Raw genomic sequence first — 13,071 nt, forward strand, 5'->3', positions numbered from 1 at the left:
GACCCAATACCCAATCAGGTATGTACATAAAGTACATGGTATGAATTTAGAGAGAGAACAGCTGGGCTGTGAGTCTGATTAACAGGCCTACAGCCACACTAAAGTCGAAAAACCAGTGAATCACAGCAAAAAGTGGGGGTGACCATAGGAAGCAGACCCTACTCTCCTACAGGAACTACAACATGTTCAAGGTCTCTAGACCAGCTCTTGTGCAATGCCAGAAATAATCTTTGCTGCAAACACTCCCCACTGAGCCCTAAACTTCCACTGGGAGCAGCTGCTGCCTAAATGTACAGAGCATCCTGAGGTTTCCATAACAGTATTGTGCCCTGAGGCTTTCTACGCAGAAACCTCTGCAGCTGGGCCTTAACTCACTGAGCTATCTTGAAATATGGTCACTGTGTGCTCAGTAAAGTAAGCCAGAAGTGCTTTACTAGTCCCCAGCCTCCTGGGAAGAGAGAGGATCAGAGTTTGTAAGCATGTTTATATCCAGGTGTGCTCCACTACGAGGTGGGGTGGATGGGATGCCGGAGGGACCTGGTGACCTGAGACACATCCACTGAGTGGACTGTGGTATCTGGTCTGTGGAGTCCGGTGTTCTTCAGGCCGGGCTGGGGACAGCACCTTCCAAAGCCCTTCTGAACCAGGCATGAATGGGTCAGCTAACCAGTGCACTGAATGCATTAATGATGATTGCTGCAGGGTGTTCATCAACTGCCTGGTTCTATATTAAGTTGGCGAGTGTGTACATGAGGTATGTTATAGGTGTCGTTTATGTGAGGGGTCCAATGATTTGCATGCACAAACTCTGCCAATACTTTGCCGCAATGACTGTGCAGCTGTGATACGTGCACACAGGTGTGCTTTCTGGGTTTGCAAGGATTCAAAACGCATCCATCTACAGGGGTGTGATGTGCACAAGAGATTTCTTAGTGGTGTTGTCAAATGGTTACTACGGGTGCTGGGATGTGATTAAATGATTCAGAAAAGGGGGTGGTTTGTCGCACTGCTTGACTGTCGCTCGTAAAGGGGTTCACAGCCAGCACTGGGGTTCCTTTTTGCGGCGAAGCAAGTATCGGCCGTCTCTTTGAAAGTTAAATTGTTTACACACAGACTGCTAAAAGCCACATTCCGTCAGAGTGCCATTTAAAATTCTACATCCACAGATTGCAAGCTATTGTAAATAAATGTCACCTGCTATACTCATGAAAACTGAGTGAAAAATGAAGCGTTACCTAAACTTGCTATTTTTACTTCCCTTGTTTATTTTGAATGCCCTCTCCTTCCCTTCTGTGCGTCTCTTGTACAGATAGACTGCTCCGAATCTCTCTCCTGTCTCAAGCTCTCTTTCTCTGAAGACTGACAATATCTCTTCATTCCAGGAGCTTCTCACAAAACACCTCTAACGATCACACGTAATGTGTGTTCATGGCCTATGGTGTGATAATCACTGACTCCTCTCTTCCTGGCCCCGCCCCTTTTACTTACATATATTAGTTACATTTTCAGCATTGCACCTGACACAGGTGCCTACATAGACCCCTCCCCCGCCGAATGCTCACTCATCCAGTTCATTATTCGCCTTCAGAGCACACGTGTTACTTTATTTATTTATTTATTGAGTTTTATATAGCGCTGGCTGGACCCGGAGGTATCAGAGCGCTTTCCATGAGGAAGAAGCATTGTTTCAGAACATGGTTACAAAGTTACATCAGTTACTGGAGCGTAGTTACAGGAATTACACGAGTACAAAAGCATAGAATAAACATGAGGGGGGGAATAGGCGTTCATTCTTTCTCACTCTCACACACACACACTTCCGCCAGTATGACTTCCACATACAAACACAGTTATCGCGTAAATTTTCTAGCTGTGATGACGTCGCCCGTTTAACATTGAGACGCGGGCAGGCCTTAAATTTCCATTGCAGTGTAATATTTGTACTTTTCCTGACAGGCACGTGATTAGCGCCGGATTGGTAACGCGGGCATTCGGGCAATGCCCAAGGGGCCGGTGTCCGAGTGCTGCTGTGGCCCTCTCTTTTTATCAGTCTGGGGGCCATTTGGGCGCTGTCTCCATTGTTCGAGGACAGCCAGCGGCCCAGTGGGTGTCTGAGTGGCCTTTCTAGAGGCGATGGGCGCTCATTACCTCCGTTTAGCAACAGGCAGAGGTCTCACTCCCTTTGTCTCTTGGGCCGGCCCATTAATGTGTGCACATACTGAGCAGGGGCGGGGGTTCTGAGTAGAAGTGGCCTAACTTGTTTCACCACTGTAAACTAACGCGTGCATTTTTTTTTAATATGATTACGCCATAGCAGTGATTTGAGGAGTGATTATGCAAATGTGGGCCGATTTTTTTTTGTTGCGTGCTCGGGCCGATTTTCAATCCCCATCCAACCCTGCACGTGACCCAGACTTTACCTGGCAGACACGTGACGCACACCGTCCCTCTCCACGCCTCTACCTATTCCCCGCCCTTTCTCTCCGTCAGCCTGGGCGGCACCTGTAACCCGAGGCTTGCCTTTTGTTACCCCTGACAGGCACTGCTGTTGTTACCTCTGGTCTCGGGGTCAGTTTACCGCCTTTTCGGGCCTCTTTTCTCCTACCCTTCTCCTCTCCCGTACCCCTGGTGCTGCCTGTAACTCTGTAAAAAGTGTTACCTCTTCCTCTGGTTTCTTCCTGTTTGGACCTCGGTTCAGGAAGATCTCCTGTCTCTCTCTGTGTGATCTTATGTCTCTTGCAGGTGGCAGACAGCCCCAGGGCCTCCCTCTGCCCTCGGTCCCAGGTGCTGCTGTGTCTCTCTGTGTGATCTTATGTCTCTTGCAGGTGGCAGACAGCCCCAGGGCCTCCCTCTGCCCTCGGTCCCAGGTGCTGCTGTGTCTCTCTGTGTGATCTTATGTCTCTTGCAGGTGGCAGACAGCCCCAGGGCCTGCCAGTGCCCTCGGTCCCAGGTGCTGCTGTGTCTCTCTGTGTTATCTTGTGCACCTTGCAGCTGGATTGCAGTCCACAGGGAGTCTGTTCTCGCTGCTCCTCTGTTCCACTCCCCGATGCTTCTTTGTCCCTCTGAGTGATCTTGTTACACTACCTCTTGCAGGTGGCAGACAGCCCCAGGGCCTGCCTGTGCCCTCGGTCCCGGGTGCTGCTGTCCCCCTCTGTGTGATCTTGTGCCTCTTGCAGGTGGCCGGCAGTCACGGCCTGTCTGTGCCCTCGGTCCCAGGTGCTGTTGTGTCTCTCCGTGTGATCTTGCGCCTCTTGCAGGTGGCAGACAGCCCCAGGGCCTGCCTGTGCCCTCGGTCCCGGGTGCTGCTGTGTCTCTCCGTGTGCTCTTGTACCTCTTGCAGGTGGCAGACAGCCCCAGGGTCTGCCTGTGCCCTCGGTCCCGGGTGCTGCTGTGTCTCTCCGTGTGCTCTTGTACCTCTTGCAGGTGGCAGACAGCCCCAGGGTCTGCCTGTGCCCTCGGTCCCGGGTGCTGCTGTGTCTCTCCGTGTGCTCTTGCGCCTCTGCTGGTTCCGGGAGCAGGGCTTAGCGCTGTCTTCAGCCCGCACAGTTCTGCTCAACGCTGTCCTCTCGCAGCATAACAACCCCGCCAGGCTGTTTCTGGAGAACATCCAAAGAGTGGGCAGGGCAGGATGTGACCTCACCGCTGGAAATGGTGCCAGTTCTTACTCCATTTTGGAAAATCCTCAGATGCCCATGCGGTTCGTCGCCCTCAAACCCCCCCCCCCCCTGGGCCAGGAAATTTGCAGTGTGCGGAGAGCCAGCAAAGGCGCTGGAAATAGGGTGCTGTAGCCCCCCCACAATAACCACGCTGGAGGTCAGAAGGCGAAAAAGCAATCAACAAGCTTTTGAAGTTTGTTTGTATCTTGTCACATGTGCTGTGCTTTCACAGACCCAGGTCAGAGGTCAAGCTGTGTCTTCTGACAAACTGCTGCTTGTTCTTTTATCACGGAGATTGGGGTTTTCTTTTACGTCTCTGCCACGTGAAGGATTTTATTAAGTGAACTGTGGGATCCAGCAGAGTTCAGATGAGAAAGGAAATCAATTTGTCTAACACGAAAACATCTGTAAATGAACTGTATGTATATTTCAGAATATGTCCGCAGTTACAAAGCACAAATAAAGCACACTTTTAGGTCTCGCCTGAGCCAGCGCATGCGCTGTAATGGCGAGACTTTTAGTAAGTGCGCTTTTGAAAATGCTGCCATGGCCTTGAGCTTGCGGTTACGCGCGCGTGCGCGATCAGGCGCCATGTGGCTTTCCACATGGCTCCTCTTTCCTTCCATTTAGTTTTTCAGCCATTCTATAGTTGTCTCTTTTTTACACTCTTTCAGATTCCCATTTTCCCCCCCACTTCTGTTCTAACCTTCCTTCCACCACACCTTTCTCATCCTTTATCTGCTTCCCCCTCTTTCCCTCTTGTGCAACTAGGTGCAAGCTGGAGAAGTTGTATAATATGATGTGCAGTACTCATTAAAGGATGCTAGCAACTAAGCATTTCTTTATTTTGCCAGGATCTAAGGTCTGGGCTAGGGCTGGCCATCTTCCAGTGTGTGGGCGACGGGCAGAATCCAATAAAGGGAGGCATGGGTTTTCCACCACTGACTTAACGTGGTTTTATTTATTTATTTATTTATTTTGAAGTTTATAAAGCGCACGGCTACCCCCAACGGGGGTGTCCCGGCGCTACGAACAGCAGTCAACCAAAAGAGGCACAGCGAAGTCTAGACATTAGAAAATAGCCAGGTTTTAAGTCTACTCCGGAATAGTGATTCTGATGTCATGAACCTCAGATCCGGTAGAAGATGATTCCAGAGTATTGCAGTAACCACAGCAAAAGCCCGACCTCCTGTTCTAGAAACCTAGGGACCTAGTGCCGAACCCTGCGGAACGCCACAAATCAAAGGTTTCTCTGCAGAAGCATTGGGCCGGAGGAAAACCTGCTGAGTTCCATCTCTTAGGAAAGATCTCACCCACGCCAAAGGGATCCCCCCCATGCCAGTATCTCGGAGGCGATCTAGCAGGATGTCGTGTGAGACAGTATCGAAGGCCGCGGATAGGTCGAGGAGGACCAGCATGGCCTCCTCGCCCGCATCCACGCACTCTCGAATAGCCTCCGACACCTCCAGAAGTGCAGACTCAGTGCTAAAGCCGGGCCTAAAGCCCGACTGGGAATCATGAAGAAGTTGATTTGGGGTTGGGGGACCCAGGCATGCGCGAGCACAGCTTGGGGTAGAAGCTGCAGCACACTACTGAGATAATTTGGCGGGGGTCCCAGGCATGCACTGGAACATCTTGCTGTAGAAGCTGCAACAGTCTGGGGAGGTGTTCTCCCCTCCCATCAGTTTGGCCATACAATAGGGGAGGCATGAGTTGACTTTCCTGGGTAGGAAGGCACTGTTGTAAGAATTGAAGTCCTCCATGCGTAAGATGAGCAGCTAATTGGGGAGCGGATGAGTTATAGGGGTCAGGGATGTGAGAAAATGGCCTGATATATGATGCTCACTAGTTCTAGTGATCACCTTGTATCAGTCCAAACAACCCTTATGGTGATTGGTTGTAAGTCAACCTTATAGACCAGCTATCCTAATGGTAGCATGGACAAAAGCAGTCTTTAGGCTAAACTCTTTTGGCATGTGAAGCCTGCTGTTTTACCACATATAACCCCTTGAATACCAAGTGAAAGGACACCACACAGGTAGTTATGAAAATAAACAAGTATTTATTAACTAACATACACCTCTGAACTCTTTATGAGGTCAGAGGGCTAAGCACATGACAAACTCCTAGGAAAAATATGTTTAAGTTGCACGATTTACAATGGTGCCCTAGGGGCACGACAAACCATATACTAAGTAAGTGGAATGTGAAAGTCAATCAAAGGAATGGAGCTGTCCAGAGGCTGTAGGATCGCTGGGACCACGCTATACTAACTTGAGGTAAGTACTAGGAGGCCCACGGAACACGTGTGCAGAGTGTGAACTCACACGCGAGATGCGTACAAACGTCTATGGGCAGTACAGTTTTAAGAAAAGGTGAGTACAGACGTCCCTGACTAGATAGGACAAAAACGACTGTGGAACTGGACACTAGGAGAGTCAAGCTACCCTTGAGCACCGAAATGCTCGTGTTACCTCACCCACAGGCTGCGGGTGCATAGGTGCCAAGTCGTGTCGGGTTCCGGCGTTGAAATCTATGGAGCCTGGTGGAAAAGATGCTGCAGGCGGTCAGGAGGAAGATGTCCGGTGTGATCCAAGGGTGGATCAGTGAAGAGAAGAACCTGAAAGCAGAGGGGACAATGTTCAAAGTCACTAGCCAGTGACTGGAGTGGTACCAGGAATGGAACCAGATGTCGTCATCGCGATCAGGTGAAGGTGGACGCTTGTCTCTGCAGTCACGTGGACCAGGTGGTGTCTTCGACGACCAGGATGGAGGCACGAGCTGTCCCACGCAGGCTCTCGCTGTCGGCGGTGTCGTCTCCGGATTCGGGTTCAACAGGCTTTGGCAAAGGCAACCCACGCGGTGAGTGGAAACGGCGTCTGGAGTGGACCAGGAGGGTCCGGGATGCTCCTCTTTTGGAAGGGAGCAAGGGCCAGTCTGGAGCAACTAGACCAGTAGCAAAGTTGTCGGAGTTCGTCGTCTAGGAGGTCACTAGCCAGCCGGCAAGTGACCAGACAACGCGTCGAGCGGCAAACAGGCAGAAGGGCCCCACGCAGATCTCGTGGATGCTGGAGGGCTGGTCTTCGGTGCAGGAGCTGCTCGGGTCGGGGCTTCTCAGTCCCCAAAGCACTTGGACGAGGATACCTCTGAACTCGTGCTGGAGCGAAGTGCTGCTTCTTTTGTAGTGTAGTTCCTATTTTCCCAATAGGCCCTGCGCATTGGAATAACGTAAACAGTAGTATCGACGTAGAAGTGCGGATCTTCCAGGCCTCCACTGACTATGCTAAACTTAATTGGGTTTGTTACCAACTAGCTCAGAGGTCACTGGAAACTTTCTTGACTGAATAGGAAGTGATCAGCTTCCCTGGCACAGACAAGAAGGGATTCAGTTTTCCAACAACCGTGCAACATGACAACTTTGCTCCTCAGATCAAGAGTCAATCTCTAGGGTCGTGTGAACAATAGACAGTTATTTTACTCAGTCAGTGGTTGTGCAGTTTACTTTCACAATATGTAGAGAATAGAGAGACGGGCGTTGTCAATAAAAGGTAACATTTATTGAACAGTCTTTCTTCTCGTACAAGAGAAATGAATTGCCACAATTGCAAGACTTGTTATTATAAAAAGTACGTACAGTAAGATAAGTATTGCGAAATAATACTGTAAAAGCATTGATATGGTTTCTTAGCCATACAATGGTTTAAAAGGAATAAAACATATATGCATTCATATATACATTAGGCTAAAATACTCAACTGGTGCTTCTAACTACGCCTACCCCAGTGTACCTGACCTAAGCCTAATACTTGGGAGGGGAGTAAGTAAGTAGCTTTAGTTTAAGTTGGTTTTGCCAAGGTTTGCTCAAGAATTCTCTCTAAGGGTTTAGTCAACACCATACCTCTGGAATATAATGACGGAGGTCTGGTATCTCCCTCAGGACTCGATATCCCAGTCACCCGCAAGGGTAGACTAGAAACGCCGGAGCTGGATTTCTCTGCAGGAGAAAGATAGCGTCTCTTCTCAGCGCGTCGAGGAGGAGGAGGAGGGGCAGCATCCGCGGGCAGCTTGCATCTGCTGGGCTCTTGCAGGGGACGGCTGTTCAGCTCCTAAGTTCACCACACCATCGTTCGCTAGTTAGCAGCGATAGCAGTAGCGATAGCAGCTAGGGTATCATCAGCATGGCAGCTTCTTCAGCAGCAGCGAGATAGCTGGCAGCATCAGCTTCAGCGATGGTGTTAGCGTAAACAGCAGCAACATCAGCAATACAGCGTTTGCTTAAGGCAACGTTGGTAATATTTATACCTGAAAGGTGCCTTGTTTGACGTAAGTTTTTGGACATAAGACGTCAATAAAGATGTCACTAGGAAGTGATCGTCTATCAGTGCTCATTAGAGTTCTATTACTAATCAAAACACAGCAAGCAGGGATTTCCAGGTTTGCTGAGTTTTTATCTTGTTGAAGAACTCGGAGTGTTAATCTAGGAATCTCAGATAGTAACTTCTGCTATGTCATTGCACTAATTGGTTGCAAAGGAAGTGGCAGAGAAAGCTATTCTGAAATGTTGCTCTGTTCGTGTGAGGCCACAGACGAGTTTCTGAATATTGCACTTGAACGGTTATGCCAATATAGGGAATAAATGGATTTATAGCCGAATAGGGGCATAAGGTCACAGTATCGATCAGGGTCCTAGATTAGAACGCTACACCCACTCCACGAATTCATGTCCATCAAATTACTAAAACTAGAGCAATAAGATGCATGTGTAACATCGCCCACCCCAAAATACATATATGCATTTGAAATAGGCGTATTTGTAATACGTGAAAATTTAGGTACGGTACGTTTTTGAAGCATAGAAATCATTCAAAAATTATAGCATATAAAATCAATGAACGATTATGCAAAAAGAATTACACATGAAATATCTCTGAAACAGAAGAAGGGCGAGATAATTTCATCACATATAAATGCATTGCAGTAAAATGTGCTAGAGGCTGGTGTAAAGTTATTATGTCTCTAGATGTATTTAGAAATAGAAGTTGAAGCTTCTGTTCTCTATGAATAGTTTTACTTTAAGCAAAGAATCTTTCATGCCAAAAAGGGTGAATATTAAAAAGTGTTCAATTCAAAAGAATTATTGCTTGAACGGGGAAATTAGAGTTCCAACGCTTTTAGCAGTTTTTGTTGATCAAAACTGAAGGCCGAATTCAGAGTTCATGGGAACGCTGTGTGTCGGAATGCTTCTCCAAAGTTATTATTTCTGTTCGGGTGAGAACATCATATCAGACAGGCTCTCAAAGAATTGGTCTACAAAATCAGGTGACAGTTCGACCAAATTCGATAGTGCTGTAACTTGGCAGGTGTGAGAATGATTGCTGTCATCAAAGGCTGGATCAGCAAGGCTCACAGAAGGTCGTACCTGGGTGATGTTGCTTTTGTTACTCGCTCCACTGTTACCACCTAGTCGTAGCACAGGAGTCTCAACGAATGCCGTCATCAGGATTGGTAGCCGCTGGGGACAACACAATGCCTGAGCCGTTATCGGACTTAGCAAAGTATCGATATCCATTGGTACTGCTGATGGAAGTGAAAGACAGATGTCCAACACGCACTCATCTCCGCATAGCATACATCGTAGTACAGGTAAGATGCAATTTTGCCATATCGGTCTGAATGAAAGGAACCAGGTCATGTTTAGATCTCTCAGCCTGGCCAATCCAAGGACTCTAGTTATTCTGTCCCGGTAGCGAATTGCTAGGATTGTTTCTTCCATTCCCATAGGAGTCATGTCTGAGCTGTGGCTTGCCATAACGAAGCAGGAGGGTCAAAAATAAAATCCCTTCTACAAGTCCCAAAAATAGGGGTATGCCGCCAAAAACAGAGTGGACAAAATTTGGAACGATTCCCAGAATTGCTTGAAATGGTGTTAGCAGTCCCGTAAAAATCGTCTTAAATATGCCTGGGATGCCTGTGGCACTAGACATGTTAAGGAGTTGGCTCAACATTTCTACGAAATGCACGGGGCAATTTGTTGATAAAAGGTCATGAACCTCCGTAGCTGTCCTTGCAACTAGGAGATCATACGTCTCTTTTGATGACGTTATGGGCACTGTTGTCTGTAAAAGCACAGACTTCATTTTGCTTAAAGTATCAATTCGTATAGAATAGAGATTCAGACGAGGCCAGATGGGAGTCTCTATGTCTCCAGGCCCGCTCGGGAACAATGCTTGCATACAGCATTTGACCATGGAAGTCACGCTTACGAGATAACTTTTCCCTGGAACAAGGCCACAACATCTGTGATCCGTTCTTAGAATGTAACTCCCATTCGCGAGTTGCATAAAGAAGGGCTCTATCTGAGTTGCAGGTGTGACAAGCTGGTGGCACGAAAAGTTGTTAGAATTACCTTCACAGGCTCCGTGTAAATTAATACCCTGACACAAAAGTATACCGCTTAGTGAACGTTTACAGTTTTCACCACTAAGAAATAAATTTTTGTCGCTGTCACTATAGCATGAATGTGTGTATGGTAATTTCCATGCTGATTTAACATATCCTTTACCCAATCGTTCATACTGGCCAGTATGTATGTATTCAAGGCACTTTTTAAATCGGAAAGTTGTTATCGGAATTGTGATTATCCCGTGTATTATCCATTCAATGACAGGACTTTCTGACATTGTCAATGGTAATCACGCAAGTTTTTCGATGCTCAGGATTGTATAGTCTGCTCCTTTCTGTGCCAAACTGATTTGTTTATCAGTAAGGTTAAAAATGGAAAGCAATGACGTTGTGTTGATTAAACGCCAAGGCACATAGCCTGAACGAAGATTTTGCAGCGTCCAGCCTAATTGTACAATAGAACGTAATTGAGATTGGCCATGCTGTAACATTAGCAAGTCTCTGTCTATTATGTCAAAGGCAGAAGATACAATATTGTCCAACGAATATATTCTGGAGGACAGAGTCATTAACCCATTGTCCACTACAGAAAGTGATTTTTCCAAATTAATACGATCAATTTCTCTTATTTTTTCTGCTGTTTCAATTTGTGTGACTTTCCAAGCCTCGTTGTACGCAGCATAGATGCTGGCCGCTATGAAACGCTTTTGACGCTGTTTGCGTGGTCCCATAATAAAATCGCGCAAATCAGCACCATCTTTTAGTAAAGACAAGTGTTGCTTAATTTCAGCCAGTGTGGATGATCCTAGCCATTCGAGGCAGAGTTTCCCTACACTGTATGTTGTTACTATCCCTGGATGTTGTCTTCTGGGAGTATCTAGGGTCTTGTCTGGTCATTTTTAACCCCTGTGTTTTGTTCAGGAATCTATCTTGACAGTTGTTTGTGTCAGTAGGCCAGATTAACCACTTTTTCCAATCATGATGTGTTCTGTTAAAATGTAAAATTTACGTTACGTCTATCTCAATATCTGTTGTTGCATTATCAGGTATTGGCTTCGGAATAGACGGTTTGTTGAAGGTCTATGATCTTAGCTAGGCCAAGACAGGATGTTTGGTGAATTGTGTCATTTAAAAACATCATTTGTTCTGGTATCATGCAGGTTCGGAATAGTGCTTCAAGGCCTTGTACCTGCCAATCTTTTGTACCCCAAATGGTTTTTGTTTCAATGTTATTTTTCCAATAATCAAAACCAAATGTCATCATTTTTTCATAAAATGCTTCTGAATATATTAATTTAGTGTTTGTCAGCATTGTTTTCATTCCTGTTTTATCTAACAATCTATACTACTATTATAAAGAGAGAACACACACCTTTGAGCCAGGTAAACTCGGGAACCACAGCGCCAATCAAAACACCCAATACATCATAGGAAACGTCAGGGTAAGCAGATGGACATAGGCGATATACCATAAAAAAATATACCTTAGAAGGGAAAAGTACGTTCTTTCAGAAAGTAGTCCCTTGGAAGTAGAGCCATGTCTAAGGTGGGCGTGTGCGTTTAATGCGTCCTGACATCACAATCACGGGTCCGCCATGTTAGTAAAGTAGTAAAGTGCTCGGAGAGCAGACAGGAGCGTGGCCAGAAGCGGGCAGGACAGGAGCGCCGAACCAACAGACTACGGAGTTCTACATGCAAAAAGCGGACAGGAGCGTGGGCAGAAGCGTGTAGGAGCGCCAAACCAACAGCCTCCGGAGTCAGGACAGGAGCGTGGGCAGAAGCCAGGGGCGTAACACAGGCCCCCCCGTTGCGGGGGGGCCTCTGCCCTCCAGGGGCCCCCTGCGCTCCAGGGGCCCCCTCACTCAGCAAGCCTCTGCCCTCTTCATCATCAACTAAAATGGTGCGCACGTCCGGCATCCTTTTAATAAATTAAATGGTGCAGGCGTGTTGTAGCTCTGACATCAGCGGGACCTTGCTGCTCGCCAGAAAATGGAACGTCAACAGGTTTGTGTTTGAGCCGAAATCTACGTGGACCCATTTCTGCCTGTGTGCATTTTACTCATGTGCGTTCATGCACTTGATAGACTGTTACGCAATCCACCATCATGAAGAAGCTAGCCAGCCACCTAGAGGGCGGCGTTCGTGAAATTAAATTTGCAAAATCTCCGGCCCATATCAGTCATAGGTAAACAAAGAAGTCGATTTCCTCTAGCTGGACAGTTAGATTTTACTTTTTAAGTAGGCACTCAATCGTGTAAGCTTTGGTACTTCCCACTGATTGGTTAGGTTGAATGCTGATGCGTTTGACACGTGCTGAATCTAGCTTCTATTTCTGTTGTGTACAGCATCGGAGGTGGATTGAGAAACGTTTGTTAATTACCATAAACTCAGCATGGTATCTGCATTTTAACTATAGCAGCCGCTTTATATAAGCTGACCATGCTCTATTTCCCACCATTCTCTGTCTGACTGTGTACTCAACTTAAGATCAAGGCCCCTGGAATTATGTGATTTTTGTGGCCGTGGGTTTTCCTTAAAATTATGCATTTACCACATAATCCATCACCTGCTTTGTTATTTGCGCAATTTAACAAATAAAATGCATCTCTAGCTCAAACAACTCAACAAGTTAGTAAAAACGTGGTGACATATGCTGCATACAGGGCAAGTGATGACTGGTCATGTTTGTGTTGTTTATTTCGGTATTGGGGTCTCAAATTGGTACTAAAGAGGTAAACCTTTTTCCAGATGTTAACGTGTAAAAAGGACAAAATAATGAGGTAATACTGTCATGAAATATGACGCTTTATGCCACATAAATTGCCTTTTCTTGCAACAGAATTTCGTGTACACTGCCACATCATTTTGTTCTCCCCTGCTGCATAATTCCAGTGGCCCTGATCAAGGCCCGATAAGAGCACCCCTCTGGTCGCTCACGCTCGACCCCGAAATGCTTAATGAGCTTCCCTCTCCCCCTTAGTTTTAATTATGTTTAAAATGACAATGACACACA

General features: G+C 46.9%; 1 protein-coding gene across 3 annotated transcripts in view; it reads right to left on the bottom strand.

The window, feature by feature from the left end:
- Positions 1-13,071, bottom strand: part of LOC147678708 (phospholipid scramblase family member 5-like) — a 250,081-nt gene that overhangs the window by 114,052 nt on the left and 122,958 nt on the right. Inside the window, exon 1 of one of the 3 annotated variants that reach the window (XM_086946157.1) lies at positions 2,660-3,570. The exons of 1 other annotated variant lie outside the window; for it this stretch is intronic. The gene's annotated coding sequence lies outside the window, so the exon portion shown is untranslated. Of the gene's footprint in view, positions 1-2,659; positions 3,571-13,071 lie in introns of those variants that run through there. One more of the 3 variants, XM_086946159.1, reaches the window with a different exon arrangement.

Source organism: Lissotriton vulgaris, chromosome 12 (genome assembly GCF_964263255.1).
Source record: "Lissotriton vulgaris chromosome 12, aLisVul1.2, whole genome shotgun sequence".
Taxonomy (NCBI): Eukaryota; Metazoa; Chordata; class Amphibia; order Caudata; family Salamandridae; genus Lissotriton; species Lissotriton vulgaris.